Source organism: Cibotium barometz, chromosome 20, assembly GCF_041138505.1.
Source record: "Cibotium barometz isolate CiBa-2024 chromosome 20, ASM4113850v1, whole genome shotgun sequence".
Classification (NCBI taxonomy): Eukaryota; Viridiplantae; Streptophyta; class Polypodiopsida; order Cyatheales; family Cibotiaceae; genus Cibotium; species Cibotium barometz.
Window position 1 is genome coordinate 7,448,533 of NC_141065.1, and position 23,762 is coordinate 7,472,294.

Sequence of the window (23,762 nt, forward strand, 5' to 3'; positions counted from 1 at the left end):
TGTACATGGAGTAATTAGAATATTTCTTTTAGATGCAAAAACGGTGGGAATTACTCTTTTGGAATAACATAAAAACAAACTTTCTTTTTCACAAAATTCTGGAAATTTTTGCCATAACCTCTTTTGTATGGCTGACCATTTCTCATTTTTATCTTTCTTTATTTAACTTAATTAACCCAATTTAGAATTATAGAACTCTAATCTACACAATTTTCTAAATTCAAGAGAGTAAACAATAAGAAGAGTTTAATTAATCACTTAGTTAATCTTTTTAGGATTAAGAAAGGTTGGAATGTAAAGAAGAGAAGGGGGTGGCCTTTTCATCAAAGGCATAGCATTTGAATTTAATTCAACCATTTGCAAAACATAAAAAATCAAGAAAACCATACATTTTTCATTACAATTCATAAACAAATTAAGAAAATTAGCTTACATGGAGCTTGTAAGCTCTCCTTTGGCTTGAGGGATTGAGGGTTCTACTATTGTTTGAAGCAATAGTGGCCACCAATTCACTTTGGAGAGGATTAGGCCAAAAACAATTGAATTATTAAAAAATTCAATGTAGATGGCCAAGAGAGAGGAGTAGAGTAACAGTGCATAAACACCATTAAGCTTTTACAAAGGGAGAGGCTTCTATTTATAGGAAAAAGTGAGCCTCTAACCAAGCAAACTGATTCTAGAATTTTCCAGATCAATTTGGTCAATTTTAGACCATTTTTGGGTCAGTTCAGCTTACTTTTTGGATCTAGTTTTGAAATAGGAGAGAGGAGAGATGAAAATATCTCATTTTATTGATTAAAAATTGGGAGTAATGATGAGAAAAAGGTACCTACTTCATGAGGGGAGATCCCCACACTGAGGTGTCAAAATTCAGTTTTTTAATTCTTTTCTTTGGTCCTTAGTCCACTCTTCATCTTATGTGAGCATTTACTCATTTTTGGGGGGGTTTTCTTTTATTCTTCAATTTATCTACTCCCTACACTTGGATTGATCCTATTGGCCCATAGGAACCTTAATTAGACCATAATCTAAAAATTTCTGAAAATCTAGACCCTTAGGCTAAGGTCCTTTATACCTATTTTCAATTAATTGCAATTGCACATTGGAAAGTTCTTTTTGAATTTTTGCTTCAAGGGAAACCATTTTAGACACTAGGAGGATTTTTATATCCAAAAATATCTCAATTTTTAATTACCTCCCTCTAGACATTTTCTCTCTCTAGGCTAAAACAGGGTAAAACAGGATCTTTCTTTTATTTCACAGAGGTAAATAATTATAAGATTAGAAGGGGAGGTTCTTACACCTGCATAACTCAAAAGTTGGAGGGAGGAATCTTACACGACAGGTCATCTTGAGTCCTTGCCAGTGAGTCCTTGCCAGCTACCGACGAGACCAAGTGTATGGTTCTATAGGGTTTGCCCAGTCTGTAGAGGCTGGAAGGCCGAATTCTAGATCATCGGCAGTATAAAGGAAAAGAATAAGAGAGCTGGTTTGGCTTGTATGGAATTGATTCTTGTATAAATTTTTTGTTTTATATATCTTGTCTTGAGCATTATTATGTTGTGGAAAGAGGGTGTTTTAAAATGAACCTTGTGAAAGGGCCCTAATAAAGGAACATGTTTATTTATGTCAAACAGTGTGGTAGGATTAATTAGAAAAGAAATTGATGTGTGAGTAGGGTGGAAAGAGGATGGAATGCCCCGACGGCACCATTCTACGGACGGGTGGACTTAATTAGTCGGGTAGCTTTCCAACCGATTAAGTGAAAGCCCTACGCTAGATAAACAGGTTCTCGGGCAACTCTATTCTAGAAGACTAGGCCATTGTGGTACGATAGATGAAGTAAATCCCGGATAAAAATTGCTCTATGGAAAAGAATCAACGGCTGTGCCTCTCCATGAGGGAAAAAGCATTGGTCTCTATGATCCAAGTGCAATCTTTTCCCTAATCTGACTATGGGACTTACGAGTTTAGTCAAATCAGTTCAGTTAGTTTTAAGGCTTTTGACTACATTAGAGAAAATTTATCTTGGAGGAATTGCCCGTGCTTTCCAGGCAAGGGAAGTTTTTCCGGGTTTGTTTTTGGAAGAACCGATGGATTAGTCTCTTGTCCGGATATCCGTGGGCGAGGCCCCGAGTGAGGGACCCTGCCCCGCGCAAGAAGTGCTACTTTCGTTGCTAGCACCCTTGAATTCATTGCGCGGTAGGGATAGGGATCTTTCATGGCCGACCCGAGTTCTCCAATGTTGGGTCATGCAGTGGCAGCCAACTACTTAACTTGATGTCCACTTGTGGACTCCTTGCTTTTTTTGTCAAATTTTGTACCTGTGGTCTTGAAAGAGGCTTCATATGTGCCCTCGTGAAGTTTGTGAGAGCATGTTCCCTTGAAATTGTCTTCAAAGTCCATAGCACTCCTACAACATTGCTTGAAGGAGGTATGGGCCATGGCATATAATGAATTGTGCAAAGGTACATCATCCAGACCTTCCAGGAATCTCCATTCGATTCTTTCATCAGAGAACTTGTCTTTGGCTTTACACCAAGAATGGAGATATCTGAAACTATTAATATAATCTCGGATGGTTTCACCACCATCCCTTTGTCTAACATTATGCAACTGCTCCACCGGACTGCATCTAGTGCATTGGCGAGAATATCCTACCTTGAAAGCCTCTTTTAAGGCTTCAAAGGTGACCTTGTCCAAGGACCTAAACCATTGGCCTAGCTTTACCATCAAGGGTGAGGCCGAAGTTACTCACCTTAACCTGATCTTCTACATGGCCCAAGGCTTCACAACTTGATTAAACATCTCCAAATGTGGGATGGGATCTCCAATCCCATCAACTTAGTGAGATAAGGTTTGAGATGTTGGCAGGTTTGTTCCACTCTAATCTTGGTGGAGGTGCAGGTTGCACTGGAGCCAGGGGCATGATGCCTGCAGGTTTGTTCCACTCTAATCTTGGTGGAGGTGCAGGTTGCACTGGAGCTAGGGGCGTGATGCCCGCAGCCACCCCCTCCCTATTTCCATGGCTAACATTTCTGGGGTTAGCCCTGCCATGGCTGGAGAAGGTGTAGGTTGAGGAAAGGTTGGAGGAGGAGTGGGGCTAGGAGGATACTATACCATTGGAGGCCCTTGTCTCATAGGTGGGTTAGATTGTGCCCCTTCTGGTCCCATGATGGTACCTAGGGTATGCTCCTTGTGGGGTACTGTTGGTATACAGACAGACTGGGTTGATGTGATGGACCTAGGTAGAACCTTTCTCTTTGGTAGGACATTTTTTGGTCCTTGAGAAGATGGACCTGGCCCTAGGTTTTATACAGGTCTTTGGGCTGTAAGAATAGCCACTCCTAAAACAGGCATGGCCCTCTAGACTGGTGGTTCAGTCTGGGTCTGATGACTTTTGCTCTACCCTACTTCCGCTCTAGGATCTCAAGATGTCATGGGCTCACTTTCTTGTGGATGGTCCATACCTCTCACCCTAGGTTGCGATTCTTCCAACTGTGTGTTTCCCAGGATAAAATCGTGGAGCCTCAAAGCAAGGCTTCTTTGTGAATGTGTGGGAGAGGTAGGAACTTGCTCTTGGACACGTGATCTATCCTCTCTATCTCTCTCCTCTACCATCTCTTTCTCTCCCTCTCCCACCCTCTTCTCTCTCTACGTCCATCTCTATGTCTCTCCCTCTCTTCTCTATCTCCTACCATCTCTTTCTCTCTCTCTCCCTTGTCTCTCTTCTCTCTTGTCTCACTCTCCCTTCTCTCTCTCTCTCTCTCTCTCTCTCTCTCTCTCTCTCTCTCTCTCTCTTTATCTCTCTCGTCTCACTCTCCTTGCACTCTTCTCAAGCCCATGGATCTTTAAGAGCTTTGACACCTCTTGGACATTAGTGGGGACAACAAGTTTTCCTAGTTAAGCTCAACCCTCTTTGATTTCCCAAAAGAATCTATTCACCTCACTGCCACAAAACTTGGCCCTTAGAAAATTCACATCAGTCTCGCATTAAAGTCCATCCATTTGGTTTCAACTATTCATGTGTAAGCTCTCTCTTAATGACAGCTCCAGCTCCATCGTGTTCTCCTTTCCCATGGCTTGAAGTTGGAAATCTCCATAACATTTCTATACCAGTTAGGCTAAAGTGCCTAGCAACAAAGTAGAAAGGGCGCTTGGCTTTGAACTGGGCTGCACATCCGTCGGACCACACCCAATGACGCTTTAGTGTGCAAGACCCTGATGTTTAAGCCATTGGTCACGTCAGAGAAAGCAATGTTGCACAAAGAGGGTGTCATGTGTCTTGCCATTTGAAATATAGAAATGGAGAGTTTTCCTAACATCACCTGAATTAGTGCGCACATATGTTATGTGCACGAAGATCGTAACTTGATTACAGTACCAATGCATGGACTATATTTCATTGTGCTCTTTAAAGGAATAATTCTCAGCAAAGTCAATTACTGAGACCACAACATCATTTGTAAAGTTCTCAATACAATCTCTGTATTATTGAGCCTGCCACACCTGCAAATGAAGTTATGCTGAATGAAACTCTTGATCTGCTATGTAAACAAGGATAAAAAATCAATGCATTTCATTTGTTGCACCACAAGATCCTTTCTCTTTTTCTTTCCACCGTCTTCATCAAGTTTTTTTGTATCTATATCTTGAAAGACCTTCACAAGGAGGAGCAAGTTATTATCTGTCTGTTGTCTCGTAAAAGGACATAGCACCATTCTTCTTGTGCCACATTCACCACACAGCCCCATCATGCATTTATAGTTGTGGAACAATGAGTCTACTAGCTTTGGGCATAGAAAGGATTCCCAAAGAGTTGTGACATTGTTGTAACCAGACTGTGTAGCTTCACACATAAAATTGCTCATGTCCTGAACACAAATAGAGCAGGCACATGTGCATGTTGTCCCCCCATGAAGCCTGAACTGTTTATGCTGCATATAATTGAATGATTCCTTCAAAAACATCATTTTCACATGTGAAATACATCAGCAAGTGTATCTATCCTTCAACTTGCACACAAAAAAGGGCTTGAGGCCTTCAAAGCATCTTTGAGAAATCTTGAGCTGCGGATAATGGGCCTTGAATCTTTTCAAGAACTCCACCTACCATAAAACAAGGTCGTTGTTGATAATGCACAGGTTGTTTTTAAGTCTTAAAGTACTTTTGTACCACTTAATGGTACTTTTGCATCACTTAATAGTACTTATGGACCACTTAGAAGTACTTAAGGACCACTTAATAGTACTTATGGACCACTCAATAGTACTTAAGGACCACTTAATAGTACTTATGGACCACTTAGAAGTACTTAAGGACCACTTAATAGTACTTCTGGACCACTTAGTAGGACCACTTAATAGTACTTTTGGACCACTTAGTAGTACTTAGTAGGACCACTTTATAGTACTTCTAGACCACTTAGAAGTACCTAAGGACCACTTAATAGTACTTCTAGACACTTAGTAGTAGTACTTAAGGACCACTTAATAGTACTTTTAGACCACTTAGAAGTACTTAAGGACCACTTAGTAGTAGTACTTAAGGACCACTTAATAGTACTTTTAGACCACTTAGAAGTACTTAAGGACCACTTAATATGTAAGATTCCTCCCTCTAGCTTTTGAGGTGTAAAGGTGTAAGAACCTCCCCTTCTGTTCTTGTAATTATTCCTCTCTCTGAAATAGAAGAAAGATCTTGTTTTATCGTGTTTTGGCCTAGAGAGAGAAAATATCTAGAGAGAGATAATCCAAAATTAAGATATGCTTGGATATAAAAATTAAGATATGCTTGGATATAAAAATTAAGATATGCTTGGATATAAAAATCCTCCTAGTGTCTAAAATGAATTCCCCTGAATTAGAAATTCAAAATGAACTTTCCAATGTGCATTTGGAATTAATTGAAAATGTGTATAAGGGACCTTAGCCTAAGGGTCTACATTTTGAGAAATTTTTGGATTATGGTCCAATTAAGATTCCAATGGACCAATTGGATTAATCCAAGTGTGGGGATGAGATAAATCCAAAAGAATAAAAAAAATACCTAAAAATGAGTAAATGCTCACATAAGATGAAGAATTGACTGAGTACAAGGTTTATTAGTTAATCTCTACATGGTCAAGGTGTCGATGAATAGGAAATTTTCTCCAAGTTAAGACTTAGTGGACTATCTTAAGTGTTTCCCCTATTTTAGAAGGGGGAATCTTACAATTGGTATCAAAGCCGATCTTAGCTCCTAGGAATTGCCATTTAAGGACTGTTTTGCAATGAATGTTTAACCTAACATAATGCTAATTAAAAACAACAAGTTGAATTGATGTTTGAGATGCCTACTCAAAGTTTTTAGTTTTCCAATGCATCTTCGAGACTGCTCGTCACTCCTCATCCTACAAAAAAAAAACAACAAGTTGAATTGATGTTTGAATGATTGTAGGAAGAGGAAGATGCCTACTCAAAGTTTCTAGTTTTCCAATGCATCTTCGAGACTGCTAGTCACTCCTCAAATTTTGAGTTCCGTGACACCATGGTGCAGATACTAGAGAAGATGTCCCTCCCTCATTTCTCTCGTATTGAAAGAGGATGGGGTAGAGATTTCTAGAGTCGTGGGCTGAGATATTTCTTCATCCGAGCAGATCAAATTGGGAACCTTACCACACCGACCTAAAGCGGATTCATTGGATTGAAAAGTTGAAGATGATCTGTTTATTTTGGTTCGTCGGTACCCCCAGGGCTGACACCTCTGTGACTATAGATGGGATTCGCATACCTCAGGATCGGTGGGTGTATGACCAAGTGATGCAAATCTTACCTGCTGATAGAGTAGCTGTGTTGGGACCTACCCCAATCCAGAGTCTACCACCCTTACCATCAGTTTTTAGAGTCTTATAGAAACTACAGCGGAACCCCCATATTTCACCTATGTGGACCGCTCTACCCTTATGTCATAGTCAAGCTTAGGAATTTCCCTTGATGGAAAGTAAGACTAATTATATTAGTCTCAGATCTTTGTAATAAAACTCATCCTTGTAAATATTTGGAAATAAAATGATTTCAGTGTTTTACTCTCCAAAATAAGCGTTGTGCAAGTATGAATCTTGTAATCTTAAAATTGTTTTTACAAATGATGGCCAAGATGATCACCCTCCACTTCCCAATGCGCTTTACACTGATATCCAGGAGAAGAAGCTCTTGCTCAAGAAAATGCAACCTCCCTCCTTTAAAGGAGAAGGTTCAAAAATTGAGAAGGATGCTGAAGTCTTGATTGAAGCGATGGACGATTATTTCTCTGCCGCCGGTACTGGAGTAGCAAATCAATCTATGCTTGCACGGTTTCGCCTCATCGGGGATGCTAAACTCTAGTGGAAACAGTGGTGCCGTGACAAGGGAGTCACCGAGCATTCTCAAACGTGGGAAGACATCAAGCAAGCCGTGAAGGAAAGACATCATCCCCCATCCCATGAATCCATAAAGATGAATGAGTTTTTTAGTCTTAGGCAGTGCAGCTTAACTCTTAAGGACTACTATTCCAAATTTGTCACTCTTCGGAAGTATGCCCCAGCTTTGACTACTTCCCAGCAAGTGGCTCATTTCTGCCAAGGGTTAAATGAACCGTTAGATTCCCACCTTGAAGCAATGAAGCCAAGCACATTACAGGATGCTCTCATACGAGCAAAGTCCCCCTATGAAAGAAATGAGGACTGACAAACCTAAGCCTCAAAAGAGATCTTACCCTGAGGCAAATCCTAAAGATCAACCCTACAAGAAACCCCAACAGAATTTCCCCTACTACAACAGAGGGTGACAAAGCAACTCTTTTGTCCCCCGCTCGTATGCTGCTTCTTCCAGAGAAGGCCCTCTGTGTTTTGAGTGCAATGAGCCGGGACACTTTAGGGCCAACTGTCCCAAGATGGCAACATCATTTCCCCAAGGTGGCAGAGGAAATCAAGGCCGTGGAACCCCTATCCACCAAGGTGCAAGAGGTGGTGGGCGTGGTAGAGGCCCCGGAGGAGAAGTTGCTAGGACCACCTATATTATAAGTGAAGAACTGACCTTGGAAGTGGCTGAAGAAGAGCGCGCCATCGTCCATGCGGCAGTAGAACACCAAGGTCCGAATAAACAATTTGGTGCAATCCAAACCCCAGCCACTCATCATGGTAAGCCATTCCAGCTTTTGATTGATTTTGGTAGTACCCATTCATTTCTTTCTCCTAGGTGTTTGCAAAAATTAAACTTGGGTCCAAAAACAGCTAGAAGAATGACTGTAGAGCTAGCCAGTGGGAAAGAAGTAGTATCTCACCACTCTATAGGAAACCTTGCTTTTGAGCGGGGTAATGAGTAAACTCATGGCCACTTTAGAGTCTTGCCATTAGGAATTTATGATGGAATCCTTGGGATGGATTGGTTAATTGTTGCAAACAAAGCTAGCATTCATTGTAGCCAGGGGAGTATCAATTTTGAAAATGAGCATGGCCAAGTAATATCCGTTCAGGGGATAACAGGAAAACCTAAATCTAGGGTAGTCAAGGAAAAACATCTTCTCAAGGGAACACGTAAGGGTCAACAAGTTTTCTTAGTCAAGCTCAACAAAGCCATTGAACCTAGTAAGGAGACAAAACCCTCTTGGCTCCAAGAATTCTCTAACATCTTCCCTAACGAGCTTACAGAGCTACCGCCTCCTCGAGAAGTCGATCATGAAATTGAGGTGATCCCTGGGGCTCAACCCATCTCAAAAACGCTCTATAAAATGTCCCTTCCTGAAGCCATTGAACTTAAAGAGCAACTTTCCCAACTCATTGAGCAAGGATTCGTACGTCCCAGTAGCTCTCCTTGGGGGGCACCTGTCCTTTTCCACAAAAAAAGGACGGAACTCTCCACTTCTGCATAGATTATCGAGGGCTGAATCAAGTCACTGTCAAGAATAAGTATCCTATCCCTCGCATCGACGAACTTCTTGATAGGCTTCATGGGGCCAAAGTCTTCTCAAAAATAGATTTGAGGTCTGGTTACTATCAGATCAAAGTCAAGGAAGCAGATATACCCAAGATAGCCTTCAATACCCATTATGAGTTTACTGTAATGTCATTCGGGTTAACCAATGCTCCTGCAAGCTTCAACCGCCTAATGCAAGATATATTCCGGCCTTACTTGGATGAATTTGTGCTTGTTTTCTTTGATGACATCTTAATCTACTCCAAATCAATGGAAGAGCATGAGGAGCATGTGCGTAGAGTTCTGCAATTATTGCGCAGACACAAACTCTATGCCAAGAAGAGCAAATGTACCTTCTTTACTCATCAAATTGAGTATCTTGGGTTCATCGTCTCCAAAGATGGCATTTCAGTAGACCCCGCCAAGGTCAAAGATATTCTGGATTGGCCATCCCCTAAATCAGTTCATGAAGTTCATGGGTTTTTGGGAATCACCGGATGGTATAGGATTTTTATCAAAGATTATGCCTTGGTAGCTGCACCTTTGACGGATCTTCTTAAGAAGGATTGCAAAATAGTGTGGCTGTCAATCCATCAAAACAGTTTTGATCAGCTCAAGGTCATTATTACTTCTGTCCCAGTCCTGAAACTTCCTGATTTCACCAAGGAATTTGAAGTGGTAAACTGATGCTAGTAGTCTAGCACTTGGTGGTGTCTTAGGCCAAGAAGGAAGACCAGTCGCTTATACTTCTCGTCGCAAGCTGAAGCAATATGAAGCAAATTATGCCACCCATGATTTGGAGCTCTTAGCAGTTGTTCATTGCCTCAAATTATGGAGACATTATCTCTTGGGGGCAAATTCCAGCTTGTGTGACTGACCACAAAAGTCTAAAGTGGATCTTCACCCCTAGCCTAACCTCAACATGCGGCAAAGGAGATGTATTGAAATTCTACAAGAATATGACTTCGACATCAAATTTCGCCCTGGGAAAGATAATGTGTTAGCAGATGCACTTAGCCGCAAATCTTTCTTGAGTGCAATTTCAATCCCAAATAATCCCATACTGGTCAAGGTGGAAGAAGTCTCATCTCATGATCCAGATTATCAGAGGATGATGAAGTTAGTAGAAGAAGGGGAAAATTCAGAGAAAGAGAAGAATCTAATCAAGGGATACTCCACTCATGAAGGAAGCCTCTACTTCAATCACAAGCTATGTATCCCTAAGGATCCTGCTTTAAAGAAACTAATCCTCCATGAAGCTCATGATAGTCCTGCTCTGCAGGACACCCAAGCTATGCAAAAACATTAAATGCTGTAAGAAGGAGATTTCATTGGGCAGGCTTGAAAAATGATGTCCTTCGATACTTGAAGCAATGTCTCTCATGCCAAAGGATCAAAGCTGAAAGGGTCAAGATGCCTGGGAAACTTCAACCCTTGGATATTCCCCAAATGAAGTGGGAGTGCATTAGTATGGATTTTGTCACAAGTCTCCCCACTGTTCAAGGAGGATATGACTCCATTCTGGTAGTAGTGGGGACTTACTTACCAAAGTAGCTCACCTTATACTAAACAAAGAAGACCTTCAAAGCTTCTGATGTTGCTCAAATATTTATCAAGGAAGTCCTCAAACTTCATGGTCTCCCAAAAAGGATAGTAAGTGACCGAGATTCTGACTTCACTTCAAAGTTCTGGCAGTCCTTATTTCAAGCCCTGGGAACTCAACTTTGCTTTAGCACAGCTTATCATCCAGAGACCGATAGCTAGACTGAGAGAGTCAATCAAGTAATTGAAGACATTCTCAGAGCATATTGTGGACGAGAACCAAGAAGGTGGATTCAATACCTTCCTCTGGTAGAATTTGCCTACAATGCATCTTATCATCAGAGCATAGGAATGTCACCATTCAAAGCACTCTATGGACAAGAATGCTTGTCCCCTCTAAATTTCTCTGATCCGACCATAAGAGTTGAGGCATCCAGGAAAATGCTTGAAGAGATGGAGGAACAAACCAAAGCAATCCAAAAGGATATTAAAGCTGCCCAAGATTGACAAGAACATTATGCTGACACCAAGAGGTCTGAAAGGATCTTCAAGGAAGGAGACAAAGTTCTTCTATGAGTGCGACCCAAACGAAGTTCTCTATCACTTGGGAAATATAAGAAGCTTAGCCCTAGGTATTGTGGCCCCTATACAGTTATCAAGTGTCTAGGTAAAAAACCCTATAAACTCCAACTCCCAGCCCATATCAAAGTCCACAATGTATTTCATGTAAGTTTGTTAAAACCTTATGTACCCAGTCTCGATCATATTCTTGATGATGAACAAGTTGTAATCCCTACTCAAGGAGTCCTTGAATTACAGCCCAGTAGCATCATAGATTCTAGGGAAAGGCAACTCCGAAATAGAACTCTTGTAGAACATCTAGTACAATGGAAAGATTACCCTGAAGAGGATGCAACTTGGGAAGATGAAGCTACACTCTTAAAGGATTATCCCGAATTCATGACGACATGAGGACATCTCGATATCTTGGAGGGAAGGATGTAACATACCCATCTTCACTAATAAAGAAATATCCATGTAATAGATAAATTTATGAGTTTTTACGATATAAAAATCAATGATTTTATTAAATGAGTCATTTCTACTTAGAATCTTTAAATTTTGAGCCCAAATTTGGAATTTGCGTGCGATTTTACCCTAATATAGGATTTTACAGCATCCAAAACGGACACCAGATCAAGCTTATACGTAAATTTCAGTCATTTTTAGTTAAAAAGCGACGACCTTTAAACCTTAATAAATGCATGACCGGGCATCCGATTGACGAACGGTCTGCACCCCAACGACCAAGAGAACCTCCTGGACAAAAAAAAAATCGTCCCCCGGGGCGGTCTAACATGCAAATCGAGACCGACGCCCCAAATTTGGGGACCCCGCCCCAAAATTTGGATCGTACACACTTACCAGGGTGCCCGTACGATGGCCGCACAAGAACCAAAGATGGCCGCCCACTGTGTGGTCCACACGTACCACTACGTGGACACCCATGCTGCCCCTGACCAAATAAGGTACATGCGTACCACTCCTTTCCCTGTTAACCAACATCGTACCTTTCCTCTAGACCCATGCAGGCCACTGATCTATAGCCTTTGCTGGTACACCATCCTTTTGTCCTTGCTTTGCGTAGTGCCCGTACCCGTACCCCACAGTTATATAAACCCCCGGGGTGCTCCATGGGCAACACGCAATTCTGCTATGCTCTACTGTGCCACCGTCCGTACCGCCGTCCATCCCTGTGCAGTGTACTTGTCGTAGTATAGCCGCCCCTTGCAGCCACCCCTCTCACACCCCCTCATTTGCTCCTTTTCAAATAAGGTAATTTTCCTCTATCCCCCTCTTGCTAGGAGGCAGTGTCCTTAACTCTTCTCCCCCCCTGTGAAGAGACTTACAGCAGCCCTCATCCCTTCTCCCCCTTAGCAAAACGTTTTTGTGTTAAGGACATCTCACAAGCCCCCCCATTTGCGTGGACTTTAGTAAGAGGTTTTAGCCTTAAGGGAGGGTTCATGCGCTGTGGTCTTTTGCTCATATGGTGAGCAAACGATCTCAGAATTGAGATCTGACTGGAGCGTTTCGACCGCGACAGTGAGCCCTATAAGAGGACGTCCAAGATGGCCCCTTCCCCGGAAATGTCAAAATATTACCTCGGGAGAAGCACGCAACAAAGAGATTAGAGAAGATGCTCCTGATGCGGCTTCAACCTTCCCTTTAGAAGATCCTCAAGGAAATGGTGGCCAGGTTAGCTTGGTTATCTTATAAAGAAGAGTTTTTTTTATATTAGTGTTAATAAATGTGTATCTTTTCCTTTTAAAATAATGACATAAAATTGTATGAAGTTACAAATTGTGTGATGCTGTATTCAATAAATTGCATTGAAATTGTTATCTTTAAGAGTGCAAGTTTTTCCTGGCTTCGACGCTAACTCCATTTCGTGCTTGTGTAGCCAAGCAGCATCGTTAGCAAAGCTTGAGAATGGCCCAAGGTATCCCTCATACCATTGGGAGAATAAGGTTCGTCGATTGAGGCAAAGAGATTATGATACTACCTAGTTCTGAGGGCCCAGGCTAGTGCAGTGAATAAGCCCACCCTAGTGTGCAGACATCCCTCTTAGGGGCGGGAGGATCGAGCGATGGAGCCTGAGAGGGCAATAGGCCGCCGGCTTAAGTCCTCGCCAGCGGACCAACGATGAGGTGTATGGTCCCGTAGGGTTTTGCCCAGCATGTAGAGGCTGAAAGGCCGAATTCTAGATCATCGGTAGTATAAAGGAAAAGAATAAGAGAGCCGGTTTGGCTTGTACGGAATTGAGTCATGTATAATTTTTTTAAAAATAAATTTTATCTTTGGCATTATTGTATTGTGGAAAAATATTGTTTTAACAAACCTTGTGGGCCTTAATTAAGGAACATGTTTATTTATGTCAAATAGTGTGGTAGGATTAATTAGAAAATAAATTGATGCGTGAGTAGGGTGGAAAGTGGGAGGATGGAATGCCCCGACAGTACCATCCTACGGATGGGTGGACCTGATTAGTCGGGTAGCTTTCCAACAGATTAAGTGCAACAGATTAAGTGAAAGCCCTACGCTAGATAAATAGGTTCTTGGGCAACTCTATTCTAGGAGATTAGGAAAGTGGTTGTGCCTTGCATGGATGAGGAAAAAAGCGTTGCCTCTAGAAATCAAGTCTAGTAGTTGCCCAATTTATGATCAATTACCCTATGGGTGATTTGATTTTTAGAAGATCACGCTCCCCCTGTGGGATAGGACTAGGTCTTACCTATGAATCGTATCCTTGAATCTCTACATGGTCAAGGTGTCGATGAATAGGAAATTTTCTCTAAGTTAAGACTTAGTGGACTATCTTAAGTGTTTCCCCTATTTTAGAAGGGTCCCGGGAACCTTACAATTCATGCACATATGACTACTCATCCATGCTAGCATCATCATCACTTGTGCCATCATACAAAGGTAGTTCTGACAAACCCTCTACCTCACACTCTACCACATCACAAAATAAACCTATAGACTCCACATGGGCATCCTCTGATGAAGTAATCCCCTATTTTAGAAGGGGGGAACCTTACAATTCATGCACATATGACTACTCATCCATGCTAGCATCATCATCACTTGTGCCATCATACAAAGGTAGTTCTGAGACAAACCCTCTACCTCACACTCTACCACATCACAAAACAAACCTGTAGACTCCACATGGGCATCCTGTGATGAAGTAATCCTTAACTTAGGTTCGCGTAATATCTCCAACACACTAGGGATCACTTGCCCTTGCATAGTACATTCACCAACCTTTGAGCAAACATACATATCTTTGCCAAAATCTGCTACCTCCAATTTTGGGTCTGCAGTTATACAACCTACACTCACTGTAGCCTCACAAACACATTGATCCATTGCCTTTGTGTACATTGACACATCACTCACACAGTGATCCACAACATGCACACTGCTTCTAGCATGACACACATCAAGCAAATCAAATGTAGCAACTCTACATGGTCTAGTGGGTGGCATACACAAAGCAGCCTTCCACCTCATCTTCCTTTCCTGGTACACAACAATCTTCACTGCTTCTACAAAAGTGAGTGGGTCCTTCACTGCCACCTTCTCCTTAATCTCCTCCCATGTAGAGCTTCAATGAATTTCTCTTTTTTTAGAAAATCAGGTGGCACCTGATTCTCTCCTAAAGCTTTCAGAATCTTTCTCCAAATAGCTCTTCAAACCTGCCAACAAAAATTGACATTTCTTCATCCTCTCCCTAATTCAACCTACAAAGCTCTATCCACAAGTCTTTTGGGCTGTCAGCTTTCCCATATCTTCTCTTTAGAGCTACCTTCAACCTATCCCAGCTTCCTCTTTCATCCTCTAAAGCTATATCTTCAAACCATTCTCTGGCTACACCTTCTAATAATAAATCTGCCATCCTCAACTTGTAGGCATCATCATCCCTATTATTGCTCAAAGCTGCCAACTCAATCCTCCTCCACCAAAAACTGAGTGACATCTTCACCCTTCTCGCCTTTGAACACATCATACCCAAATCTAGCCATAGGTCCTGAGTTGATCAACAAGTGGATTCTAGCATATTATCAACACCCTAAACAAAAACTTTTTGATCCTCAGTGGGGGAAACAAAGCATGTGAGGTTGTTGAGTGATGGCCTCTATAACACCACCCCAGCAAGCACACAAGAACAAAATGTAATAGGATTAGAACTAGGGGACACTAAGATCCCAGCTCCAAGGACACCAATCAACTTTGAACTTATCCTCAATCCTCAATCCTTTAGTTGACACAATTGGATGCCTCCACACCTTCCAATTCAACTCACCTGACTCCTCTAGCTATCCTCCCAAGTCAGTTTTGACCTCCAACACCTTTGACCTTTAGCCAAAATTCCCCAGCTGACCTCCTCTGACCACCAGCTGACCACCAGCTGACCAAATCCTCCCCAGCTAACACATAACTGATTGTAAAATGAATCCAATGTGGCTAATGCTGATACATGTCTGCCCGACTCTCCTAGAATGTTCTCCAATATCAGAAAACTTTAAAACCTTGCTTCAGAGCTTCAATGAACCCAACAACACTCCTTTACTAACTCTATAGTACTAACTCAAGTCTAACCTAGTTGACCCAACTGATATGCAGCTGACTCAAAACTAACTCACAAATCTTTCGCTTGTCCCCAGTTATATAAATGTCCTTCAGGCTCTCCAACCTTCCTCTAATATCAACTAACCTCAAGTTCTTACCCTTAGAGCCTCTCTAAACTTGATTGATTCAACTAACTGAGATATGATACAACTAACTGAGATAGACCTGAACTGATTCAACTAACTCATAGTTGGATCAGATACTTTCACTTATGTGTCCTCTGGCACTCTTAGATTCTCAAAACACTCAAATCACACAAGGATCAAACCCTATAGACTCTCAACTGACACTAGCTATCACACACCTAACTTTGAATCACTTTTTAACCCACTAACCTGTATGGCTGCTACTACTGACTACTAACAATCCTCTAACTATCAGATCAGACTCACAAACACTTCCCTCAAACCCATAGAAGCCAAACCAAGCCCTCTATACCTTCAGATGATCGTATCTGATGCTCAGCTGACCTTATCCGACTCTGAACCTTCTCATCTGATTTTGACCGAGTCAGCATCAGCTCACCAAACACCAGACTAACACACACAAGTGCTCCATTTCCATAAACTCAATCAAAACAACATCTTCATCACAATAGAAACTACAAAACAAAAGACTTTGCAATCATTCACAGCAGCAGAGCTGACACAAACCAAACTCTCTGTCTGTATAAAATAGATTAAAAACATTCCAATGTCTCAACATCCCTGAGACATGGGCATGAACATAAGAAGAAAACACCAAAAAACTCTCTCTATCTGTATGAAATAGATTAAAAACACTCCAATGTTTCAACATCCCTGAGACATGGGCACGAACATAAGAAGAAAACACCAAAAAACTCAAGGATCCCCCATAGATAGACCCCGACAATTGACTTTAACAGCTACAATTGAGGATGTATTAAGTTGAGCCAAGTCTCTAACAGAGATGCTACACAGAGAACCTAGGGACACACCTCCTAGCCAACTCTCTGGACTTTAGCACACCCTCTTCTTTGACTCATCCAATGTTCTCACACTGCACTGGTCTTCTCATTGCAATCTTGAAAATTAGCAGGTCCATCAGCCCTGTAAGCTTCAACCAAACAAAACTATCCTGCAGGAGTCCACTCCACTGCACTCACTCTCTCTGATGATCTCTCTAGCCACACACTTGATGAACCACACTAAAAACTTCCCCAATTCTCCTTCTTCAACTCTATCACCACCTCGCTTTCTTCCACAACGTTGCGTCACTCGGTTTACTCGATCGCCCATACTGTTTCTTCTTTCATTTTGCACTTGTGACTTTACACCGGGCCACACGTCACTTTTATAATCAAGGATCTACTACACACACCTTATATACATTTCATCTACCTTATACACCATGTTTGGTTTGGGCTTGGGATTTCCCTCATGATCACTGATGTAGGTGGTTACAAAGCTTCCATCCTCTCTTAAGAAATTATTGGCAAGCACACATGCAACCTCAACAAGATCTTTCTTCTAAATGTTCCAATGAGGGACTAGCAGAGTGTCCTTATCTATAGGCAACCCCATTGGAAAATCTACCCACACCATTGAACATTCTCCCAAAGATGAGGGTTGGCTTCTTATATTTCCAGACTTGTTTAAGCCCCCAACAAACTTGTCCAATCTAGTGTAATGCCTTGGAGTCAAGTTAATATTAGAACCAACTAGGAACTACTTGTAGTTATGTTCAAAATACAAGTTGGGGTTTTCATTCACTTACTGTGAGATATTTTAACACAACCACCTCTAATGCTTGAAATAGAAGAGGACGATCCGGAGGCTACACCTATTGACGAAGATGCAGATGGAGAGTTATTTTCTGGAAATAGATGTATTTGGAGCCATGGATCTAGCTGAGGATGAGAGAGTCGATGATGAGCTATAACATTTTATCTCAATTTTATTTACCAAAGAAGTACTTGGTTTTTGTCAATGTTTTCCTTTTTTGCACAATTAATTTTTTAAGAATTTATTTTTTTAAATAAATAAATTTCAATGTCTATTTAGACGCTTATTCCGACTCTCATTTCGACACAGATTTTGACACTCATTTCCACGTATATTTCGATGTTTATATCAACACATATATCGACGGCGCATAAACTGTCGATACCAAGCGTCGAAAATGGGTCATCCTGTAGTAGTGAAAATGTCTTATATACATGAGCTCATATTTACAATGTCCGACCGCCCAATTACACCAATTACAAGTGGGGGCCCAAAACTAGTCATCCTAGTTTTACTAGCTCTATGTACATCAAATCCTCATGACCGACGTTACACATGCCATAAGCTTACAATTAGCGCATTGCATGGTTACAAAAAGATGAGTTACAAAAGGGCATAGTAGCCACGCGAAGGTCATGTTAACCAGAGTGGTTAACAAACGGTTCATTGGTTCAAAGATTAATTTGTTTGAAAGGGGAAAAGGTGTAGATGAACATTGGTCAAAAATTTATGGTTATTATGGGCACATTTGGGGCCACATGTTTAGAATATTTGAACCATGAAGCTTATTGGAGCTATAAGTAGTTGTACCTTGGCTCCTGAATGAATGAGAAGTATAATGTCTAGCCTTGATTAGTGTTTGTTGCTTAAGCTTATTGTAATCTTATTTTAATAGAATTAATCTATTTATCATGAGACTTAATCTATTTATCATGAAGATTATCAATAGCTTTGATCCTCCCTAGCCCCCATTCTTTGTAAAAATTATCACATAACTCATGATAAATGTGCACATATTAGACTTTAAATGAGATATATAACTCATGATGCATGCCACATGTCATAAAAGGGAAGGGTCTATTTTTATGAATTATATAACTTTGAGAGGAAGCACACTAAATACCTTCCACATGCTTCTATATTTTTTGTTTTGAGGTGTGTGTGAGCGCATATGCAATCATGTGTGTGTGTGTGTGTGTGTGTGTGTGTGTGTGTGTGTGAGAGAGAGAGAGAGAGAGAGAGAGAGAGAGAGAGAGAGAGAGAGAGAGAGAGAGAGAGCACAATACATGACTCACACGTGATGTATGACCTACATTAGACATGGACATGATCGCATAACATATTACACTAAGGTAGAGATTGTTTTCATGTTGGTTTAAATTTATTAACCACAAAGCTCAATGTTAATTTGTGTAAATTTAATAATTGCATGTGTTGATTTCATCCATGTACATGTGTAATACCAAAATATTTGATGGCAAGAAAACAATAGCTAAATCATATCATCAGGTGTTAGTTAATCCCAAGAAAAGGGGAAAGCCAAGGGCAAAAAGGAAACAAGTAGACTCTTGGGTTGTGTTTTTGTGATTGTTTAGAAAAAAGACATTAGGACTACCTCACTCAGGCAAAAAGTTTGGTTTTGAGGAGGCATGGCAAGTGCAACTACGATGAAAATGTTGTGACAATACATCATTTCATATTCTTGTGAGAGGTTTGGTTTGAGGAAAGCATACTAGTTGTGAAGCATTTGGTATTTTGGAAGTAGTCCACAATGACAACCAGCCCCTTGTTTTGGTAGAAGGTTCATTCCTAGGAGGGCATACCAATATTACTAGTTTGTAGTGTGCAGTGTGATCAAAATTTTATGAAAATATGACATTTCGTATCCTTGAGAAATTTGGTCCAATGGAGGCACATCAATTGTGAAGCACTTTATGTTGGCACTTTGGGTTGGAAGCAGTCTACAAGGGATATTCAAAGGCCAATCCATTGATTTGGCAAGACATCACTATCATGTATTTAAAAGTATATCACTTTTGAAGTTAGCTATCCACTCCACAAACTCGATTGCATCATCTTTGAAAATCTTGCATATCTTGGTTGAATGTAAGTCTATACCTAACCCGTACGTGTTCAATCCTAACCACGCATCCTACGATAATAGTAAGCTAGGCAACTTCTAAGGGACTATTCTCATGGGAGTGCCGTGCCATCTCCTTCAATGTCTCTCAAAAATAATTGTCATTATGGAGATTAAACCTATGCTGGACCTATTCACTCCTTGGAAATTTGACCTCGCTCATACGAAAGACGATTCAATCTTGTAAATGGTAAAAACTTTTGTGATATATATGAAACCTCATTTACATGAAATAACCCTTCAACTTATGGGTTAACTTGTGGGCCCTATGATAGATTTATGTCTACATAGCTTTCATAACTTGTAGAGATTTAACCATGGTGGAGGCTAGCAAGATTGCCCCATAGATCAATACTTGATGTTATCCAATATGCTTACACATCTCTCTTAGGCTCTCACGCCTTAGGGTTTTATCTTTGGTGATTGCTTGAATCTTGCCACCTTAGTTTTCATGTGACCCATCTGGTAATCCTCGTGAATGCACATTGACGATGACATTCTACCTGTGTGTTTGTTGGGTCGCTTCAACCCCTTCACAATCTTCCTTTTGATGTTTTTTATAGCAATTTTATTCACAAGTCATCTTACTTGGTTTGAAGCGATGATTTATAGATTTGTGTTGGACATCATAGCGTGAAACCACTTACTATGGACAATAAAGAGTGAAAGAAAGAGTAATGCAACACACCTATACTACCACTAACAAGGGAAAAATTGGTCCATTTGTGATGCTTCATGTGGCTAGAGGTGCATTTGACTTTCTAGAAGCACCACTCGTGTTGCCACCACTGCCTTCAAAAAGCTTGTATATTCTCAAAGGAAAGCTTACCAATTCTATTACATCACTCATTTTCAGACTATAGTTTTCACCTTTCCATATAGTCAAGGTTAATTGAATGCATAAAGAGGAGGTTGTTTTTTTCTAAAATGAGGTTGGCATTTGATTGCACTCCCACTTTTGTGTTATCCCTACTTTACCAAAGACCATATGTGGGGTCGTGTAATGGAGCTACAAGAATTCTCGGGAAAAAAAATGGAGCTCCAAGAACTCACGATGTGGGCACTTGACTAACAAATATGCATCCAATTGGTGAGGAGGTTAATTCGATGAAATTTTCAAAAGGGGCCTGCCAAGAGTGGCTAAAAATAGAACTCGTTTAATGTTGAATACTCGATCAAATTGAAGTCATTCAATAGTTAGCAACATTGCTCAAAAAAGATGTTTTTTTCTAGTTAGACAAATATATGCAGTCCTTAGGATTTCATTAATGAAAACTACCCAAATTCATAAACTAATTTGCAATTATAGATATCTTAAATATTTTACTTTTCCTTTCCTTCACGCTTAAGGCAAGGCCAAATTTTAGCTAGGATCTCTAAATTATTTCGAAGGAATGAACTAAGTTTAGAGTTTTTCTTGAATTGGCTAGCACTCGCCTCTTGGTTTTGCATTGACACACAAATGTTTCAATTTTTTTCTAGCGTGAACTTTCAACTTTGCACACAATCACTTGGGTAAGGTAGCATTACAAGCACAAGCGCACGCGCACGTGCACGCACACGTACACGTACACGTGCACGTGCATGCACGTGCACACACACACACACACATGCACACGCATGCACAATGACACACCCTTTCTTCAAAGAGGCAACCCCACCAAATGACGCTGAATGGAAAACGTCAATGATTGAGAAATGCGCACGTGAGGAGGCCAATAAAATAATGCAGGGGACCGATTTAAAGTGGGATATAAAACAAAGGGGTCGTTGAATTTTTGGGAGCATGGTCGTCCACTTTAGGAAATCGAGGGAGAGCTTGCGTGAGCGAGTGGGCAATCGTCCAAATTCAACTGAGATTATTATTACCAAACAACAAAAGCCCACGATGCTTTTAGCCCTCCCCACAAAAACCCACATTCCTGTTTGCCCTTCTCCCCTCTTCCAAGCTCACATTTGGGGAGAGAGAGAGAGAGAGAGAGAGAGAGAGAGAGAGGGGGGACTAGCTCTATTCAGGGCATGGTCGCCCATTTGTGTGTGTGTGTGTTATGGCGGACTGAGGCTGCCAGTTTGGTGGTGGTGGGCAGGGCTAACTTGCTACTTGACACAGAGAGGACTGCTGCACAGCATACACAGCTCTTTGTCAGGAATCTCTTCCAATAGTGTAAGTTTCTTCATACTCAGCATTTCTTTTCTGTAGCAAACATTCAAACAAGCCTGCATAAGAAGTGAACCAGTTTTTTTTCTTCATTCAATCTATTTAGGGTAATTTATTGCATTTCAAACCTTATGTAAGGGCTGAAAGCTTGGGAAGCCAGCTCTTGACTTTTCAGAGCATGAGACGCAAGGTTCTGGCTCTAGATTTATGACATGTAGAAGTGAACCAGTTTGTTTTCTTCATTCAATTTATTCAGGGTAATTTCTTGCATTTCAAACCTTATGTAAGGGCTGAAAGCTTGGGAAGCCAGCTCTTGACTTTAAAGAGCATGAGACAGAGGGCATGCCTTAGAGTGATCGTAAACTTGACACACTTTACTAGATGACGCTTTTGAGAGACACATGAGGACACGGCCGGCAAATCACTAGACCAAGTCACAGCTTGGATATCAGTAGTCATGGTTATTTGATGTTTCATACTCTGCAATGTCTTGTGGAGCCAGTTTTGTATCAGTCTCAGTGCATAAATGCGGCTGTCAAGAATGAATTATTTGCCCTTTCTTTGTGGGCTTTTGCCTATATTCTATTTCTCGCGGTACGCTTTGTAATTGCCCTCTTGTAGATGCCAATTGTATTCCATATTATATCACATCTCTCTATGCACAACCCTTAAGAAGGCACCTTACCATTTCTTCCTTTGTGTGAAAGAGATCCTTCTATTAGTAAGAAAAAACAGATCAGGCTGTAAGCACTACAACAATAGTTCTTCACTGAACAGGTCACACAAGGCTGGCTGCTTTGGACGGAAACTACGTATTGAAGAGAGTAAGAAAGTGTATACTGGTAGCGAATTGTGAAGTTCTTTTGGCAATCATGAAAGAATAGAACCATGTTGTAGGTCTCAAGGAAGCCTTTTAGGGATACTGGGCTGCTCTAAGCCACAGTACAGGGGTGTTTCATGCCACCAGTGGGCGTGGAACAAGCTCAGTCCAAATTGTACTGGCCAGCTTCATTGGTGGGGTGCAGACTTCCTCCGTGTCCTCTGCTAGTCAAGCACACCTGCTGAGCATCCACTGGGAATCCAAGCAGGTTGGAGGAGCCTCCTGTCTGTTTGCAAACATTTTGGTGTTTGTGGGATGTATTTGGTTGTACCAATTAAGAAATGTCAGCTCGCTGTAATGTGCCATGACATGGTTGAGGAAATAGATTCCCAAGTGATGATGGTGGGGCTGTGCTGAGTTGTAGGGCTAAGACATAGACAAAGCCTCTGCATCTTTAGTGTGGTTGAATAAGAGATGCTAGGTTGTGCAACAAGGTTTAGCAGAAGGACCAGCCCGTGTTGTGAGCCTCATCCTATAAAGGGAGAAAAGAGGCTAAATGAGTGTGAGAGGCAGTCGTCAAGAACAGGCAACCAAATTGATGCAAGTGTAAATGCAGTGAATGCAAACCGGGCAAATTTATGCAAATAACAAAAAACTCACGTAAATATGTTTAGCTTTTTGGAGGTCTATATGTAGAATCCCCTCTCTCCCCTTCCTACGCATTATCTTGAAGAGTGGCAGATTCAGCCTGAACAAAAGCAATTATCCCAGATCAGTTATGGCTGCAGAGTTTGGCAGATAGGACTACCCAGGGTCATTTAGTTACCATTTTTGGGGGTCCGTGTGTAGAACACTTGTGCCTATGTGCTAGGTTTTTCCAGAGATAGAAAGGAGAGTGCGGCAAAATCACACATATGGCACACAAGAGTCCTAAATTACTGCCTTGTATTATGTACAAGAAAGAAGTAATACAACTCAAATTCAAGTACAAGATGTGGCTGAGAATGAAGATGTCAAATCACAGCCCTGTGACCTATTGTACACTCGTGGCTAGCACTTCGCGTACAGAGAAACGCTTTGTGAAGTCACCGAGGCAAGCAAATGAATATGATGATTTGGCTACCCATGTATATATATGCACCAATGCTCCTAGTCGGCTAGTAGCACTACTGCTGTCGGCCAGGTGTACTTGATTGCCACGTCATCAATACCTCCTCACCACCGCCAGGTC

General features: G+C 41.2%; 1 protein-coding gene across 1 annotated transcript in view; it reads left to right on the top strand.

Moving 5' to 3' along the window:
• Window positions 1–21,454: 21,454 nt before the first annotated feature.
• The window catches only part of LOC147627502 (transcription factor TGA2.2-like), a 36,758-nt gene continuing 34,450 nt past the window's right edge, over window positions 21,455–23,762 (top strand). Inside the window, exon 1 of the mRNA XM_086814412.1 lies at window positions 21,455–21,717. The gene's annotated coding sequence lies outside the window, so the exon portion shown is untranslated. The remainder of the gene's footprint in view (window positions 21,718–23,762) is intronic.